This window comes from Orycteropus afer, unplaced genomic scaffold, assembly GCF_000298275.1.
Source record: "Orycteropus afer afer isolate SDZICR_OR568_19922 unplaced genomic scaffold, OryAfe1.0 scaffold00049, whole genome shotgun sequence".
Lineage (NCBI taxonomy): Eukaryota > Metazoa > Chordata > Mammalia > Tubulidentata > Orycteropodidae > Orycteropus > Orycteropus afer.
The window spans coordinates 13,902,906-13,909,035 of record NW_006921636.1 but is presented as its reverse complement, the minus strand read 5'-3'; positions in this window follow the sequence as shown (position 1 = coordinate 13,909,035).

The window sequence follows — 6,130 nt, the reverse complement described above, 5'->3', positions numbered from 1 at the left end:
TTGTGATGTGAAGGTTTATCATTTTTCTTTGAGGTTACCCTATGATTTATAATTTTATCCCCGAGTTTAGAACAGTCCATTCTTACAGCATTTTTGTAGGTATGAAATGTGTTGAATCATGGCACCCCTTCCCAAAATCTCCACGTTCTAATCCCTGAAAGGAAGTTCTGATGGCACAGTGGTTAAAGCATTCAGCTGCTAATCAAAAGGTCAGCAGTTTGAACCCACCAGCTGCTCCAGCGGAGAAAGATGATGCAGTCTGCTTCCATAGAGATTTACAGCCTTGGAAACCCTATAGGGCAGTTCTACTCTGTCTTGCAGGGCGCTGTGAGTTGGAATCCACTTGATAGCAGTGGGTTGGGTTGGGTTGGGTTTAATCCCCGAGATCTCTGAATATTTCACAAGTTAAAAGGACTTTGCAGGTGTGATTAAGGTAAGGCTCTTGAGGTGGGGAGATTAGCCCCAATGATCCTAGCCGGCCCAGTGTAATCATAAGAGTCTTTATCTGTAAGGAGGGAGCCAGAAGAGTCAAAAGATAAAGTTGATACGAAGATAAAAGAATCTGAGTGGTTGGGAGATAGAGCTGCTGGCTTTGAAGATAGAGGAAGGGGCCATAAGCTAAGGAATGCAGGCAGACTAAAAGCTAGGAAAGATTCTCTCCTTGAGCCTGGAGAGGGAGGAACACGATTGCCAACACCTGGATTCTGGCCCAATGAAACCCATTTCAGATTTCTAATAGAACTAATAGAAAAGTACATTTTTAGTCAGCAAACCTCTTGCCATCAAGTTGCTTCCTACTCACAGAGACCCCGTGTGTCAGTAGAACTACTCCAGAGGGTTTTCTTGGTTGTAATCTTTATGGAAGCAAATTAACCAAACCTTTCTTCCTCAGCACTGCTGGGTGGGTTCAAACTGCCAACCTTTAGGTTAGTAAGTGGTCACAAACTTTTTGTGCCACCCAGGGACACTGGAAATTTCTCACAGCAGCCATAGGAAACTAACGCAACATGACTAAACGTTTAAAAGCAAGCACTTACACATTGGACTTGCTCTTGTGCATCTCTGCCGTTGCCAAAAGAAAAACGCCTGAATCAGCTGGTCCAAGCTGAGCGAGGTGGGGCAGAGCTGCCTGTGTGCCTAGCCATCTACAGGTTAAAGTAGAAGAAAAACCCACTGCCATTCAGTCAATTCCAACTCACTGCAACCCTATAGGACAGAGTAGAACTGCCCTACAGGGTTTCCAAGGCTGTAAATCTTCATAGACGTAAACTGCCTCATCTTTCTCCTGTAGAGTGGCTGGTGGGTTTGAACCACCAACCTTTTAGCAGCCAAATTCCTTAACCTTGAGCCACCAGAGCTCCTTGCTTAAAATAGATCCCAGCCTAAATCAGCTAACCACCTTGCAGATGTGTGCAAAATTTTTTTGTGCTACTAGATTTTGGGGTTAATAATAGCTAACTGACAGAGTGCTAGGCAGCTCCACTTCGATCTTTACGATATTCATGTTGTAGAAATTGTTACTCTGCATCTTACAGATTATAAAACAGGTTTGGACTAATCCACGGGACCACGTTTACACACAACAGGGATATTTTGATGTCCTGTGTTTGTTTCATTTTGCCTAAGCCAGTATGATAGATACCTTCTGTTTGCCCTCTATATTCTCTGCACATTCTGAGCCCCAGGAAACAAAGCCCTGTTGACTTCATCCACATACTGCCTTGTGCTCTGATTTCTGGTTGGGTTCAGCCTCTAGGGAGCAGCAGTGGGACACGGGAGGGAAGGAGGAGATTGAGGTTGGAGTAGGGATTGCCACAGCTCCCTCCCTGAGGGGTTAATTAAGGCTGGCTGTGGCCCTTGACCAAAGGTCACACATGTTTGTTCTGCTCCAGATCCTGGTAAACACTGATTCTTCTTGTACTACTCCATGGTTTTACGCTAACAATTGTGATTGTTCTACACCTGGCCCACACCTTTATAAATAGTCCTTTTATTAAATTCAGATAAACCACTGGAATGTGCATTCTGTTTCCTGTCACAACCCTGACTAATAACAGCAAATAAATTAAGCAATCAGTAAATACTGCAGACTTCCAATGGTGTATAAAACGCTGATGATGTAGATAAAGCAAAGTTACAAAAGTCCATCTGTTCACTCACAATCAAAAAGCCAGGAAAGTTTCCTGAATTAACAAGTGTGCCAAGGAAATTTTTTTTCAATAGATGAATTTTATTGCATCTTAAAACATCACCAATAAGCCTTAAGAATCATCTGGTCTTGTTTTCGTTCCTGAACAACCCTTAGATCATGTTCATTAGCTTGTTGAACTGTTCTTTTTGCAGGAACATCAAAAACTTTTCTGATACCCTTTTTTTCAATTGTCATGGTTTGCTGAATTAGAGAAGCTGGATTTGGTACAAGTTCAGTGTCATTTCCTTCAAGAATTAACTCATCTTTCTCAGCTTGGGACACTAAACAAGCAACACCTGGCCTCATCCAAACCCTGCGGATACATTTTACCCCCAAAAAAGCTGAATTTCACGAGACCCGCTCTCCTGAGTCTGATGATGGGGAAGTGAGCATCTTGTAACAGGAGCCCAGTGTAACAAGCCTTGATCATGTTCCATATGTGACTACAGACAGCACAAATTGTTGTTGTCATGAGCCGTTAAGTCGGACCCGACTCATAGCGACCCCTCCTTGGGCTTCTGAGGTGGTACCACTACGGAAGTAGATTGCCCAACCTTCCTTCTGAGGAGTGGCTGGTGGGTTTGAACCACTAGCCTTCTGGTTAGCAGTCAAGTGCCTTAGGCATTACGCTACCAGAGCTCCAGTGCCTTTTCTATTTCCCTGTCATTTTTCAACTCAAAGGCTTTTCTTTCCAAGGAATCTGAGTTCTGTGGTGATGTAATGGAAGTCCCTCTGCAGTATTCGTCTGTGAACCTTCACAGTAACTGTGTGTCACTTTAGTGTGATGCCAACATCTTCTGGAATGTCAACAGTCTAGCTGCTGCCGAGGGTCTTCATTCTCACAGTAGATGCATCAAAGCACATGAAGAAATATGACTCTTCCGTCTTAGTAGATTAGCTTTTATAGGGGAGATGCCAACCCCTTTCCCCTGCCCCCATACTTGGCTGACCCTGACTAGTGTGTAGATGCCTAGTTTGTACTAGAAAGCCAATGTGTTCCTTAACTTGAGTGGAGGAAGACAAAAGGTTAGACAGTAACTTCTTAGCAACCCTGTTCTGAACAGCTGAATATGGGATATGAAAGCACTTGATAAATGGAATCAGATACTGCCTACTGTAGGAAGAACCAGAGCAAAACAAGATGATGGCTTCTAGAGAGATTTCTAGGCTTGTGCGACATCTTTCCTAAGTGACACTTGTCTCCACTTGACAAAATAATTCCTTGGAGAGAAAGTTCTTGGTACTTGGAAATAAAACACACTTTATCATATTTCAAGGAGCCCTGGTGGCACAGTGGTTAAACCTGCTAACTGTTTGAACCTACCAGCTGCTCCATGGGAGAAAGACATGGTGGTCTGTTTCCATAAAGATTACAGCCTTGCAGTATTTGCACAGGGAAATAGCTCAGGGGGCAGGAATGCATAGGAGAGAAGGACACAGGGAAGAGGTAATTTCGGGAGGAAGTGCAAGAGTGCTGTTACTCTGCGGGGAATTGCAGTCAATGTCATGAAACAAATGTGTATGAACTGCTGTATGGAAAATGAATTTGCTCTGTAAACTTTTTTAAAATTAGATTACAACCTTGGAAACTCTATGGGCATTTCTGCTCTGTCCTACAGGGTTACTATGAGTTGGAACTGACTTGACGGCAGTGGGTTTTTATCATATTCTATAACATAATTCATATCTAGCATTTTTTGCTTTGTGTGCCATAGCAAAAACAAAAAAACTCCTCAGTGCCGTGTCAAGTTGATTCTGACTCATAGCGACCCCTCCTTGGGTTTCCCAGGCGGTAGCTCTACAGAAGTTGATTGCCCAGTTTTCTGAGGAGTGGCTGGTGGGTTTGAACCTCCAGCCTTCTGGTTAGCAGTCAAATGCCTTAGGCACTATGGCACCAGAGCTCCCACCATAGCAAAGTAGCAATAATAAAAATGCACTTCGGCAAATATTTGTCCACCTTCTGTGTGCCAGGCACTGTTCTAAGCATTGAGGACACAGTGGTGAACATGACTGACAAGGTCTTGGTCCTCTTGGAGCTTTAACTCTAGTGGAGGGAGACAGATGGTAAACACACAAATATATTTGATTTCAGTTAGTGATAAGGGAAAAAAAGCAGTGGGTAGAGTAGGGTGGGATATGCTTTGGCTAGAATGGTCAGGGGTGGCTTCTCAGTGGAGGTGGTACTTGAACTAAAAATCTGAGAAGGCTATATGAAAATTCGGGGAAGGGCATTCTGGGTAGAAGGAACAGTAAGTTCAAGGGCCAGAGAAAGGGTAAGCTTTTCTTACTGAAGGACAGCAAGGAGGTGGGTCTGTTAGTGGCCCATGGAGATGTTAGGAAATAAGATCAGAGAGATAGGCTGCCTAAGTGAGGAGTTTAGATATTATTTGAATTGCAATGGGAAGCCTTTAGAGGTTTACATGGAGGTTTATCCATTAAGCTCTGGCTCCTGCAAGGTTCCAGGTACTGTTTGGATGATGAAATGTATCAGCTGTTAGTAACTTACAAGGAAGAGAAGGAAGGTGGGAGAGGGAGAAAAGAGTAGGGAGGGAAAGAAGAAAGGCACACAGGGGGAGGAAGGAACTGCTTTTCATGTCTCCTGGCTCTCGGTTGCTTTTATCCCTCAAGTATGAGCCTTGAGAACTAGAGAATTCAAAATGATAAAAATTAGTATTAGAGTACCTTGGCATTTTGTTTTTCTTTTTTGGGAGGAAGAGCACAGATGAAGTGCCATTTTCATCACATTAAATCAAAGGTAAACACTGTCAACGTGGTTTTTGAACTGGTGACGCTGACTTTGATCACTTGGGTGAAGCAAGTTACTCCTCTCTCCCTTCTCTAGCGTACTCTCGGAAAGGAAGTCACTATTCACAGCCCACACTTCAGGGGTGGGAATTACGCTCCCCCTCCTTTAGGGCAGAGCGTTTCTCTATGTAAGTCATTTAGAATTCTGCATGGGAGGTCTGTCTCTTCCACTTAGTAATTTATTCAGTCATTTATATCAGTATGCACTCATGGATATTATTTTGTACTTTCAGTTTGTACTGCTATCTCAAGTCATTGTGGGTGCTTATCTTTCTGTTTGTTAGGCTTGCTCACTGTTCAGTATGACAGATTGTTTACTATTTTGTATTTTTCTATTGTTAGCATCCCATTTGGCCCGAGTTGTGGGAATATCTCTTTAGGGCAGTTATGTGTTTGTTTTGGAAAGAGTATGACTTGCCCTGCACCAATTTTTGCATTACTTAACCTAGCTTGAAGATACCTACACCAGGAGTATGATATAGATTCCCAACACACTGTAGTGTAGGTTTAGGGTTTTGATTTTTCGTGGTTAACTTGAACCCATCCCCACAACCAAGACACTGAGCTCCCAAGAAAAGACAAACTTCCTTTCTGTTTCCCTGGACTCATGTACTGAGTTTTTCTAGAACTTTCTTCATTGAGTACATAGTCTGGGAGTGGGAGTTTTTCTAGAACGTTCTTCATTGAGTACATAGTCCAGGGGTGGGAGTCTTTATACAGGGATTTTAATTCCAACTCCAGTATCATACAGACCCAAGAGCCCACCTCTTGTCATTGTGTATCTCTGCCCAATACCCACCTCCAGGACAAGAGGGACGTCATGCCACCCACTTGTTGCTCTGTTTTCACTTTCCTTGTTTCTGGCTCCTAGGATTTCTCCTTCTTGCAAGTTCTTCAGTGAATTTTCTTCCTTCTTTCCTTGCAATATATTATCCAGGATTTTTAGGTGTTAGCATAGTCCACCATGCTGCTGGACTCAGAAGCATTTTTATACTTACGTAAATGGTGTGTGCTGCTGATTTTCCTAAAATCCATGGGTAGTCTCTTGTAGGGGGTGCTTACAGTTTTCCCATTGTTCGTACTCAACATTTCAAAAATTTTGCGGGTCTACTCTTGGATGGGAGCTCTGGTAGC